This window comes from Mustelus asterias, chromosome 25, assembly GCF_964213995.1.
Source record: "Mustelus asterias chromosome 25, sMusAst1.hap1.1, whole genome shotgun sequence".
In the NCBI taxonomy this organism is placed as follows: Eukaryota; Metazoa; Chordata; class Chondrichthyes; order Carcharhiniformes; family Triakidae; genus Mustelus; species Mustelus asterias.
The window spans coordinates 47,596,548-47,610,357 of NC_135825.1; the positions used below are offsets into that span (position 1 = coordinate 47,596,548).

A 13,810-nucleotide genomic window follows, 5' to 3' on the forward strand; every position below is an offset into this window, starting at 1 on the left:
ACAATGAAAGAAAAAGCAAAGCTGCTTATAACTGCAGAGAACATGATTTAAAAATATATTTCTTAAAGGCACAGTAGCATCACACCACCCACACTGAACAGTTTTTCCCATTGGTTGAGTTTATGATATCAATGTGGGGGGTTTAATCTTAGCTCCATGTTTTTAATCACATATACGATCAGTAATCAATTATTAATTATTAACCGATTATTAGGAATTAAGTAATTATAGAGCGACAAACCCTACAGAACATACCATTAAATAGCAAGATACAGATTTCTTAACCACCACATAAATAATTTTTTCTGACAGGAAGTTGAGGAGCAAAAAAATAAGAAATGGATATTGTAAATTATAGTTTTATGAGAATTATGTCTCGAATGTAATGATATCATGGACAATATATTGATGATTATTAAGCATAGTATCTTATAGTATAGTGGAATTACCTATTGATGTGGATTGGACATAGTTGAGGGGAGATTTGATAGAGGTTTATAAGATTTTGATGGGTATAGATAGAGTGAATGCAAGCAGGCTTTTTCCGCTGAGGCTAGGGGAGAAAAAAACCAGAGGGCATGGGTTAAGGGTGAAAGGAGAAAAGTTTAAAGGGAATATTAGGGGGGGCTTCTTCACGCAGAGAGTGGTGGGAGTGTGGAATGAGCTGCCGGATAAAGTGGTAAATGCGGGGTCACTTTTAACATTTAAGAAAAACTTGGACGGGTTCATGGATGAGAGGGGTGTGGAAGGATATGGTCCAAGTGCAGATCAGTGGGACCAGGCATAAAATGGTTCGGCACAGACAAGAAGAGCCAAAAGGCCTGTTTCTGAGCTGTAATTTTCTATGGTTCTATGGTTCTATAGTCATTGTAAACTACATGTTGGGGGATGTTGATATCAGATGAAGAGTAGGAAATGTAGTTTTCTTCAGTAAGAATGTATTCACAGAGATACTTAAATGCCAAACAACAGACCCGCTTTGTTTCTAAAACCCTCAGAGTATCATTACTGTTGGTAAAATGTAAAGCTGCTAACAGCAAAAGTGTCCTAATAGAGGGCTTTCACTTCTGCAATGGATGCTGGGATAGCCAAGCCTCCATCACATTCATTGGCTTCCTCTCCACTGAAGGGAGAGAGGTAGCTACAAGAGACCTGGCAACTACAGGTGGAAAAAAGAGACAGAGGTGGAAGAGGGAGAGGGGGTGGGGGTGGGGGGAAGAGGTGTTGGGGGGGATGGGGGGTGGGAGGGAAGTGTTGGAGGTGGGATGCAGAGATGGAAAGGAGACAGAAGGGAGAGGTATTATTGTGCCGTGTTGATGGTGCACTGAAAGGAACAGCTTGGCCTCCTCCTCACACTAATAGAGACGGGAACTATATTTTCACTGACGTTTTGTTTCTGTGAAGCTGGAAATAATGAACTTCAGCTGGTATTGTACTGAGGTTCCTTTATACATCACCAATCACCCACACATTCCACCTCAGTTTTGAAATATTTCAGCTGACCTGCAGTCTCAGCAGCTTTATATGGGAGAGAGTTTGTGTGAAGAAATGCTTCCTGATCTTAACCATGAACCGGCTGCCTCTAATTTTAAGGTTTCTTCCTCACACCAGAGGAAATAGTCCTCCCTTATTGACCCTTTTATCAGCTTTACCACCTCAGATCATCCCTTCATTTAAGGGAATTGCAGCCTAGTGCATGCAACCAGTCTTCATAATTTAACCCTTATAATCTCAGTGTTGCCAGGTGGGAAACTGCGCGAGACGCACATTTGACATACCCTGCCCATAGAGGACAAGGCTCCCTGATATATTATAGAATCCCTACTCTGCAGAAGGAGGCCATTCAGCCCATTGAGTCTGCTCTGACTCTGTGGCAGAGCATCTTACCCAGGCCCTATTCCCGTAACCCCATACATTCACCATGGCTAATCTCCCTAACCTACACATCTTGGGAAACTAAGGGGCAATTTAGCATGGCCAATCTACCTAACCCGCACATCTTTGGACTGTGGGGAAAAACCGGAGCACCCGGAGGAAACCATGCAGACACGGGGAGAATGTGCGGACTCCGCACCAGACAGTGACACAAGCCGGGAATCGAACCCGGGTCCCTGGTACTGTGAGGCAGCTGTGCCAACCACTGTGCCGCCGTGTTGCTCTTAGCAGCGTGACCTTGTAAAATGTTACCCATCCCCCACGTTGCTCCTACTAGTTTGATATGTTAGTTTCTGTTGTGAGGGAGTAGCTGGTGACCCACGCAGACACTGGGAGAACGTGCAGACTCTGCACAGACAGCGACCCAAGCCGGGAATCGAACCCAGGTCCCTGGCGCTGTGAGGCAGCAGCGCTAACTACTGTGCCATCCTTGTTGCCTCAAGACATGACTATCCTAACAAGCTCCTGGCTGCTCTCCCACATCCTACCCTGCATAAACTTGAGGTCATCCAAAACTCTGCTGCCCATGTCCTAACTTACACCAAGTCCCATTCGCCCATTGTCCCTGAGTTCGCTGCCTTACACTGGCTTCCATTTTGATTGTAAAATTATCACCTTGTTTTTTTAGATTCCCACACGCTTTCATCCTCCTTATCTTTGTAATCCTGCCCCCTCCCCTCCTCCTCCCCCCATCCTATAATCGTCTGAGGTATTTGAGCTTCTCCAATTCTGGCCGCTTAATCTTCCAGGACATTAATCGTTCCTTCATTGGTGGCCATGTCTTCAGCTGCTGAGGTCCTCAGTCTGGAATTTCCTCCTGAAACCTCTGCAACTCTCTCGTACGCCTCCTCAAACCCACCTCTTTGACCACGTCTTTGATCAGGACTGACTGTCTTTGTGTGGCTCAGTGTCAAAGTTTGATTGATAATTGTGCTATGAAACACCTTGGGACTGTGAAGTGCCTGGAGACATTTCACAACAGGACGGGCACAAAATAAATATGTCAGTGTTATAGAGTAAATCCTTCAACCCAAGATTCTTATGCCAAGGGATAACTTGGTGTGAGGCCAACAAATCGCACCTTGTACCGATCGTCTAGTTTTGCGTGTGGTCACTTCGCCAAATATCGCTGTGGGCACAATTCCCTCTTTTAAAACTGCAGTGTGCTGCTATCAGGATTTATTGTACTTTGGGAACAAGAATCCCTGCTACCAACTGAGTGAGTGATTGTTTTTGAAATTGGATGAAAGAGTATTAACAATGGAAGGTAACACAGGGGTCCTGCCATTTCTCTGGAGGATAGAATTATGCTTATGCTGCGGGAGTAGCTGATTTGAGTCAGAATGTACTGCATGTTCTGTACAGGCACTTCAGTGCAAACTCCCTGCCAATCTCCCTAAGTACAGCATGTTCTTGCCAGGACAAGTACCTCAAGGCAAAACTTAAACAAGCTTGCAAAGATGGGGATAAGAAAACATGAAACAATAGAAGCTCTGTTCTAATTTCTTCCTTTTCAACTTTGGCTCATAATCTTTTCTAATATAGGGGTGGGTGGGGTGAGTGTGGAGAGGGGTGGGGGGGGGAGGTGAGATAAGGAGAGATGCACCCAGTGTACTGACTGGAGCCCCCTATCCCTGGCCCTCTTGAACTTTTGCAGACTTTGCCTGGACTGACTAAAGGCTGGTATAAATCAGCAAGTAGTTCTGGATGATCATTATCACAGTTAGTGACTGCTCCTGCGACTGTATTAAAGTTTCTTTATTAGTGTCACAAGTAGGTTTACATTAACACTGCAATGAAGTTATTATGAAAATCCCCTAGTCGCCACCCTCCGGTGCCTGTTTGGGTACACTGAGGGAGAATTTAGCATGGACTGTGAGAAGAAACCGGAGCACCCGGAGGAAACCCACGCAGACATGGGGAGAATGTGCAGACTCCACACAGACCAAGCTGGGAATTGAACCTGGATCCCTGGCGCTGTGAGGCAGCAGTGCTAACCACTGTGCCAGTATGGTTAGAATGCTTCAATCTGTTTCCTTCTGTATATAAATAATTACTGACTCTCTTAAATTTGTTTTATAACTAAAAATTCAACCTTTTTGCTCAATCCTACCTTGGTCCTTGCATTGAGGGGAGGGGAGGGGTACTGTGACTTTTGCTTCTGTCCTTGTACCCTCTTTTGACAATTCTCCTAAGTTTCAATTCTCTCAGCATCCACCTACCCAACTCCATCTCTCCTTCACTCCTGTGTGGTGTTACCCATGCCCACATGGCAAGCAATGTTATGGGGTTAATCTCCCAGCACTGTGTGCTCCATCGGTGGTGATGCCCACTCAAATGATGCTTGGGGTTTTAGGAAATGGAGGGTTCCCATTGAGACTGGGGGCCAACAGCAGGCCAAAACTTTACAGAAAGAAAGCATTGCATATATGTAGTTCCTTGCAGAACAGCATGATGTTTGAACAGTGAAATACAGCAAAAAGATAAATGACCAGATAATCTGTTTTTTAGGTATTAGTTCAGGGATAAATATTGACCAGGACACCGGGGAGATCTGCTCTACTTTTCTCCAAATAGTCATAGAATCATAGAATTCCTACAGTGCGGAAGGCCATTTGGCCCAACGAGCCTGCACTGACAACAATCCCGCCCAGGCCCTATCCTCGCAATCCCCCTGACACTAAGGGACAATTTAGCATGGCCAATCCACCTAATCTGCACATCTTTAGACTGAGAGAGGAAACCGGAGCACCCGGAGGAAACCAACGCAGATACAGGGAGAATGTGCAAACTCCACACAGATAGTCACCTGAGGCCAGAATTGAACTCAGGACCCTGGCTCTGTGAGGCAGCGGTGCTAACCACTGTGGCACCATGCCACTTAATAGTGTCATGGCATCTTTCGCACCCACCTGAAAAGACTGACACGACCTCTCTTTGACATCTCTGTCTGAAAGGTGGCATGCCCAACAATGCAGCACTCCCTGAGTACTGCACTGGAGTGTCAGCTGACATACTGGTGTCAAGCTGCTGAAGTTGGACTTGGAACATCTGATCTTCTGACTGAGAGGTGTGGGCACGACCCACTGGACTGCGGCTGCAAGTTATTACAGTAAGCAAATGGGATCCAATGTCAAAATGTCACGGCTAACAGCAAGAATGTGGCATGTGTTTGCTGCGACCCACACACAGCAGCTGCTACAGCTGCTGGGAGTAAATGCTGTCAGGAAGCCAACCTTTAAAGAGAAGATGACCTTTCAGTGCTTGTAGCTTTGACGCCAACAAGGGTACGATAATATATATATTTTTTCCGAATGTTTTTCTGGCCCTGATCTACACTGTTGATGCCAATGATCCTGGTACTGCTGCTTCCAGCTTCCGAGAAGGAGAAGATGAGAAACGAGGAGTCTGGTTTCAGGAATTTTGATCCTGTTTTTGCTGCATAGGAAAGGGGTCGGGACTGAGTTCTATCGAGGAATGATTTAGCACAGGAAAGCCACAGGCTGGCGACTTTGCACAGTGGGTGCTACTGAAGTCGGAGCAACAGGACAGTGCCAATCAGCTTCTCCAGCTTGTTTTATTGAGATTATTGAGAACCACCAGGCCATTCATTGAGATCATGGCTGATCTGCACCTTATCTCCTCGGCCCTGGCTCCATTTCCATTCATACCCTCGTCCAGGATAAATCTAATACATTCACATCTAGGATTTTGAATTGAACTCACACTTACTGATCTGTGCAGAAGAGAGTTCCACACTGCAATCGCCGTCTATATGTAGAGCCGAGCTCTAACTGTAAGGTTCTGTCCAGTTGTCCTGTACCCCTCTGCCAGTGGAAACACTTTCTCTCCATCAACCTTATCAATTCCATTTAGAATCCTACAAATTCTCCATCAAATCTTCACCGTTTAAAGTCTAGGGAATACAACCTAGTTTATGTAATTATTGCTCTTAACCTAAATTGGTTCCTTCAAACCCAGATGTCACTGGTCATAGCACGTGGCACAGATCTATGGTCCAACCCCAGACCAATTAGGCAAGATGACTAGAGATGTCAAGCAGTTTGGCGTCACATCATCGATGGCCAAGAAACGTTCACACTCATTAATGTCAGCATGAGGCATCTGTGAGTCGTACACACGTGGGAGAGGGGATAATGGGTTGGGTTGATGGAGCTGATGGTGAGTTCCTGTCTAGGAAGGCACCAGAAACACCCTTCCTATGTTTCCTGCAGTATGGAGTTCAGGCAGGAAAAGGACCTATGAACAGTGTTAATAAGCTAATTGTGGTGTTTGTGGGTGTATTTATTGTGTTGTGTATGTGTGTATGTGCATGTGTGTGCATGTTGTGTGTATGCATGCGCATGTATGCATGCATATGTGCATGGAAGAAGTCTCACACCACCAGGTTAAAGTCCAACAGGTTTATTTGGTAGCACGAGCTTTCGGAGCACTGCCTCTTCATCAGGTGAGTGTCTCAACTGATGAAGGAGCAGCGTTCCGAAAGCTCGTGCTACCAAAAAAAATGGTTGGACTTTAACCTGGTGTTGTGAGACTTCTTGCTGTGCCTACCCCAGTCCAACGCTGGCATCTCCACATCATATGTGCATGCGTGTGGACGCGCGCACGTGTGCAGTTTGCTTTGTAACCCTCATTCATTAATCTATTATTGCAGAAACAGCCCCATCCTTAACTGGAGAGCTATCACAGGCTCGATGGGTCGAATAGCCTCCTTCTGTGCTGTAGCATTCGATAATTCTAAGTGTGGCTGGTTGTTGAAAACAGGCTGGGTTTGCTTTTGGCCATTGCTTTATTAAAATTGTTATTTTCTTTAAAAGCTTTTGTAATTTTAGGTGGCAGGGCTGGGAATAATTACCAAAATATTTTGGCATCATATTTTTCCTACAAGTAAGAATGCTGAATTTTAATAACTCTTAGAGTCACAGAGGTTTACAGCATGGAAACAGGACCTTCGGCCCAACTTGTCCATGCCACCCCTTTTTTTTAAACTCCTAAGCTAGTCCCAATTGCCCGCATTTGGCCCATATCCCTCTATACCCACCGTACCCATGTAACTGTCTAAATGCTTTTTAAAAGACAAAATTGTATCCGCCTCTACTACTACCTCTGGCAGCTTGTTCCCGACACTCACCACCCCCTGTGTGAAAAAATTGCCCCTCTGGACCCTTTTGTATCTCTCCCCTCTCATCTTAAACCTATGCCCTCTAGTTTTAGACTCCCCTACCTTTGGGAAAAGATATTGACTATCTAGCTGATCTATGCCCCTCTATTTTTTTTAGACCTCTATAAGATCACCCCTAAGCCTCCTATGGTCCAGAGAAAAAAGTCCCAGTCTATCCAGTCTCTCCTTATAACTCAAACCATCAAGTCCCAGCAGCATCCTAGTAAATTGTTTCTGCGTTCTTTCTAGTTTAATAATATCCTTTCTATAATAGGATGACCAGAACTGTACACTGCATTCTTTACCAATGTCTTGTACAACTTCAACAAGACGTCCCAACTCCTGTATTCAATGTTCTGACCAATGAAACCAAGCATGCCGAATGTCCTCTTCACCACTCTGTCCACCTGTGCCTCCACTTTCAAGGAGCTATGAACCTGTACCCCTAGATCTCTTTGTTCTATAAATCTCCAATGCTCTACCATTAACTGAGTAAGTCCTGCCCTGGTTTGATCGACCAAAATGCACCACCTCGCATTTGTCTAAATTAAACTCCATCTGCCATTCGTCAGCCCACTGGCCAATTGATCAAGATCCCGTTGCAATCCTAGATAACCTTCTTCACTGTCCACTATGCCACCAATCTTGGTGTCACCTACATACTTACTAACCATGCCTCCTATATTCTCATCCAAATCATTAATATAAATGACAAATAACAGTGGATCCAGCACCGGTCCCTGAGGCACACCGCTGGTCACAGGCCTCCAGTTTGAAAAACAATTCTCTACAACTTCTGTCATCAAGCCAATTTTGTATCCATTTAGATACCTACCCTGAATCCCGTGAGATTTAACCTTATGCAACAACCTGCCATGTGGTACCTTGTCAAAGACCTTGCTAAAGTCCATGTAGACAACATCAACTGCACTGCCCTCATCTACCTTCTTGGTTACCCATTCAAAAAACTCAATCAAATTTGTGAGACATGATTTTCCACTCACAAAGCCATGCTGACTGTCCCTAATCAGTCCTCGTGTCTCTAAACACCTGTAGATCCTGTCTCTCAAAATACCTTCGAACAACTTACCCACCACAGATATGAGGCTCACCGGCCAGTAGTTCCCAGGCTTTTCCCTGCAGCCCATCTTAAGCAAAGGCACAACATTCGCCACCCTCCAATCTTCAGGCATCTCACCCGTGACTATCGATGATTCAAATATCTCTGCTAGGGGACTCTCAATTTCCTCCCTAGCCTCCCACAGTCTCCTGGGATACACTTCATTAGGTCCTGGGGATTTATCTATCTTGATGTGCTTTAAGACTTCCAGCACCTTCTTCTCGGTTATAATTACACTCCTCAAGACATCGCTATTTATTTCCCCAAGTTCCTTAACATCCATGCTTTTCTCAACAGTGAATACTAATGAGAAATATTCATTTAGGATCTCACCCATTTCTTGTGCATCAACACATAGATGACCTTGTTGATCCTTAAGAGGCCCTACTCTCTCCCTAGTTACTCTTTTGCCCTTTATGTATTTGTAGAAGCTCTTTGGTTTCTCCTTTGCTTTATCTGCCAAAACAATCTCGCGTCCCCTTTTTGCCCTCCTGAATTCGCTCTTAACTCTACTCCTACACCCCCTATAGTCTTCAAGGGATCCATTTGATCCCAGCTGCCTATGCATGTCATGTGCCTTCTTCTTCATCTTGACCAGGGCCTTAACATCTCGAGTCATCCAGGGTTCCCTACTTCTACCAGCCTTGCTCTTCACTCTAAGAGGAATGTGCTTACGCTGAACCCTGGTTAACACACTTTTGAAAGCCTCCCACTTACCAGACGTCCCTTTGCCTTCCCACAGACTCCCCCAGTTAACTGTTCCTGCCTGATACCATCAAAACTGGCCTTGCCCCAATTTAGAATTTTAACTTTTGGGCCAGACCTATCATTCTCCATAGCTATCTTAAAACTAATGGAACTATGGTCACTGGTCCCAAAGTGATCCCTCACTAGCACTTCTGTCACCTGCCCTTCCTTATTTCCCAAGAGGAGATCAAGTTTTGCCCCCTGGTCAGGCCATCCACATACTGAATGAGAAATTCCACCTGAATACACTCAACAAATTTCTCTCCATCCAACACTCTAATACTATGGCTGTCCCAGTCAATGCTGGGAAAGTTAAAATCCCCTACTATTACCACTCTATTTTTCTTGGAGCTATCTGTAATCCCCTTACACATTTGCTCCTCAATTTCCCGCTGACTATTTGGGGGTCTATAGTCCAACCCTATCAAAGTGATTTTCCCCCTTCTTATTTCTCAGTTCTACCCATATTGACTCAATGGCTGAACCGTCGGATATATCCCCTCTCAGTACTGCCGTGATGTTTTCCTTAATCAGAAGTGCAACTCTCCCTCCTCTCTTACCTCCTGTTCAATCTTTCCTATAGCATCTGCACCCTGGAACATTGAGCTGCCAGTCCCGTCCCTCCCTTAACCATGTTTCAGTAATTGCTATAATATCCTTGTCCCACGTACCCATCCATGCCCTGAGTTCATCTGCCTTGCCCGTCAAGCCTCTTGCATTGAAATAAATGCAGTTTAATCTGGAATTCCCTTGCTCTCTGTCTTGCTTTTGCCTGACCTGCCTGGTACTAGGATTACTGACACTGCCTTTACTATTTACTGTGCTCTCTTTAACTTCTGTGTTGTCCTCAACCTTCACTTCTGTCTCCTTCCTGCTTTGGGTCCAGCCCTCCTGCCAAACTAGTTTAAACTCTCCCGAGTGGCTCTAGCAAATCTCCCTGCCAGGATATTAGTCTCCCTCCAGTTCAGGTGTAACCTGTCCCTCTTGAACAAGTCAGACCTTCCCCAGAAGAGATCCCAATGATCCAAAAATCTAAATCCATGCTCCTTGCACCAGCTCTCAAGCCACGCATTCATCTGCCTAATCTTCCTATTCCTACTCTCACTAGCACGTGGCACCAGGGGTAGTCCAGAAATTACTACCTTCGAGGTTCTGCACTTTAGCCTTCTGCCTAACTCTCTATATTCACACTTCAGGACCTATGTCGTTGGTACCAACATGTACAATGACCTCTGGCTGCTCACCCTCCCCTTTAAGAGCTCTTGTTTCTCTTCATTCCATCATTACTCCCGTAGTCAGGGAACTTTCCTCTAGTTCAGATCTAATTCTGCTCCATATCCAACCTCCCCCCTCCCTACATCCTCACTTTGATGCAAGCTCTCTGTTTCCTGTTCTGTGCCCTGTCCCAGGATGTTAAGATGGTAAAACTCTGCTCTTCATAAAATTGTCAGGCCTCTCAAACCCAAGCTTATCATCACCTGACTGCAATTTGCTGAGTGATTGAGGAGACCTCGAGGATCAGTTGCTAAACTTTCTAATTATTACATAACAGCAAATCAGATTCACATTCAAAAACACAGCTAAAAGGGCACTGGTCACATGACATGCCCAAACCGTGATCACTGTGTCCATCCCTGACCGGATCACACTGTGATCACTGTGTCCATCCCTGACCGGATCACACTGTGATCACTGTGTCCAGCCCTGACCGGATCACACTGTGATCACTGTGTCCAGCCCTGACCGGATCACACTGTGATCACTGTGTCCAGCCCTGACCGGATCACACTGTGATCACTGTGTCCAGCCCTGACCGGATCACACTGTGATCACTGTGTCCAGCCCTGACCGGATCACACTGTGATCACTGTGTCCAGCCCTGACCGGATCACACTGTGATCACTGTGTCCAGCCCTGACCGGATCACACTGTGATCACTGTGTCCAGCCCTGACCGGATCACACTGTGATCACTGTGTCCAGCCCTGACCGGATCACACTGTGATCACTGTGTCCAGCCCTGACCGGATCACACTGTGATCACTGTGTCCAGCCCTGACCGGATCACACTGTGATCACTGTGTCCAGCCCTGACCGGATCACACTGTGATCACTGTGTCCAGCCCTGACCGGATCACACTGTGATCACTGTGTCCAGCCCTGACCGGATCACACTGTGATCACTGTGTCCAGCCCTGACCGGATCACACTGTGATCACTGTGTCCAGCCCTGACCGGATCACACTGTGATCACTGTGTCCAGCCCTGACCGGATCACACTGTGATCACTGTGTCCAGCCCTGACCGGATCACACTGTGATCACTGTGTCCAGCCCTGACCGGATCACACTGTGATCACTGTGTCCAGCCCTGACCGGATCACACTGTGATCACTGTGTCCAGCCCTGACCGGATCACACTGTGATCACTGTGTCCAGCCCTGACCGGATCACACTGTGATCACTGTGTCCAGCCCTGACCGGATCACACTGTGATCACTGTGTCCAGCCCTGACCGGATCACACTGTGATCACTGTGTCCAGCCCTGACCGGATCACACTGTGATCACTGTGTCCAGCCCTGACCGGATCACACTGTGATCACTGTGTCCAGCCCTGACCGGATCACACTGTGATCACTGTGTCCAGCCCTGACCGGATCACACTGTGATCACTGTGTCCAGCCCTGACCGGATCACACTGTGATCACTGTGTCCAGCCCTGACCGGATCACACTGTGATCACTGTGTCCAGCCCTGACCGGATCACACTGTGATCACTGTGTCCAGCCCTGACCGGATCACACTGTGATCACTGTGTCCAGCCCTGACCGGATCACACTGTGATCACTGTGTCCAGCCCTGACCGGATCACACTGTGATCACTGTGTCCAGCCCTGACCGGATCACACTGTGATCACTGTGTCCAGCCCTGACCGGATCACACTGTGATCACTGTGTCCAGCCCTGACCGGATCACACTGTGATCACTGTGTCCAGCCCTGACCGGATCACACTGTGATCACTGTGTCCAGCCCTGACCGGATCACACTGTGATCACTGTGTCCAGCCCTGACCGGATCACACTGTGATCACTGTGTCCAGCCCTGACCGGATCACACTGTGATCACTGTGTCCAGCCCTGACCGGATCACACTGTGATCACTGTGTCCAGCCCTGACCGGATCACACTGTGATCACTGTGTCCAGCCCTGACCGGATCACACTGTGATCACTGTGTCCAGCCCTGACCGGATCACACTGTGATCACTGTGTCCAGCCCTGACCGGATCACACTGTGATCACTGTGTCCAGCCCTGACCGGATCACACTGTGATCACTGTGTCCAGCCCTGACCGGATCACACTGTGATCACTGTGTCCAGCCCTGACCGGATCACACTGTGATCACTGTGTCCAGCCCTGACCGGATCACACTGTGATCACTGTGTCCAGCCCTGACCGGATCACACTGTGATCACTGTGTCCAGCCCTGACCGGATCACACTGTGATCACTGTGTCCAGCCCTGACCGGATCACACTGTGATCACTGTGTCCAGCCCTGACCGGATCACACTGTGATCACTGTGTCCAGCCCTGACCGGATCACACTGTGATCACTGTGTCCAGCCCTGACCGGATCACACTGTGATCACTGTGTCCAGCCCTGACCGGATCACACTGTGATCACTGTGTCCAGCCCTGACCGGATCACACTGTGATCACTGTGTCCAGCCCTGACCGGATCACACTGTGATCACTGTGTCCAGCCCTGACCGGATCACACTGTGATCACTGTGTCCAGCCCTGACCGGATCACACTGTGATCACTGTGTCCAGCCCTGACCGGATCACACTGTGATCACTGTGTCCAGCCCTGACCGGATCACACTGTGATCACTGTGTCCAGCCCTGACCGGATCACACTGTGATCACTGTGTCCAGCCCTGACCGGATCACACTGTGATCACTGTGTCCAGCCCTGACCGGATCACACTGTGATCACTGTGTCCAGCCCTGACCGGATCACACTGTGATCACTGTGTCCAGCCCTGACCGGATCACACTGTGATCACTGTGTCCAGTACTGACCGGATCACACCGTGATCACTGTGTCCAGCCCTGACCGGATCACACTGTGATCACTGCGTGCAGCCCTGACTGGATCACACCGTGATCACTGTGTCCAGTACTGACCGGATCACACTGTGATCACTGTGTCCAGCTCTGACCGGATCACACTGTGATCACTGTGTCCAGCTCTGACCGGATCACACTGTGATCACTGTGTCCAGCTCTGACCGGATCACACCGTGATCACTGTGTCCAGCTTTGACCAGATCACACCGTGATCACTGTGTCCAGCTGTGACTGGATCACGCCTTGGTGGTGATTTTGAGCCCGCACTGTCCATTTGCGAGAATGGCGACGTGCGCTCAATATCCAGAAAGCGCGTTTTGCGCAGACAGATTTCTGAGTTCCGATCTTGTCGGCTCCTCATCGGCAGAGTGGTGTGAAACACGCCGTGGGACTGCAGAAAGCTCATTAGCAGATCATTAGGGAGCACTCTCTTTGGGACTTATCCGCTCACTGGATATCCGGTGAACACCAGTGTAACATAACACCAGCGCCATTTACAACAGCTCCACACACGTGTGCCTTTACCTCCGGGGGTGAATTTGGAAGTGAGCGTTCAGGCAGCCAGAACCCTCCAGGGTGTTTACTGCTCAGCGGGCAGTGGGGAGGATGCAGGGGACACAGATAAGTTCAACTCGGGGGGGGTGGGGGGGCCCCCACAATCGCCATATCGGAGGGAGGGCCCCACAGGG

General features: G+C 47.8%; 1 protein-coding gene across 4 annotated transcripts in view; it reads left to right on the plus strand.

Moving 5' to 3' along the window:
* The window catches only part of LOC144479154 (peptidyl-prolyl cis-trans isomerase FKBP5-like), a 110,445-nt gene that overhangs the window by 75,960 nt on the left and 20,675 nt on the right, over positions 1-13,810 (plus strand). The window lies entirely within an intron of this gene.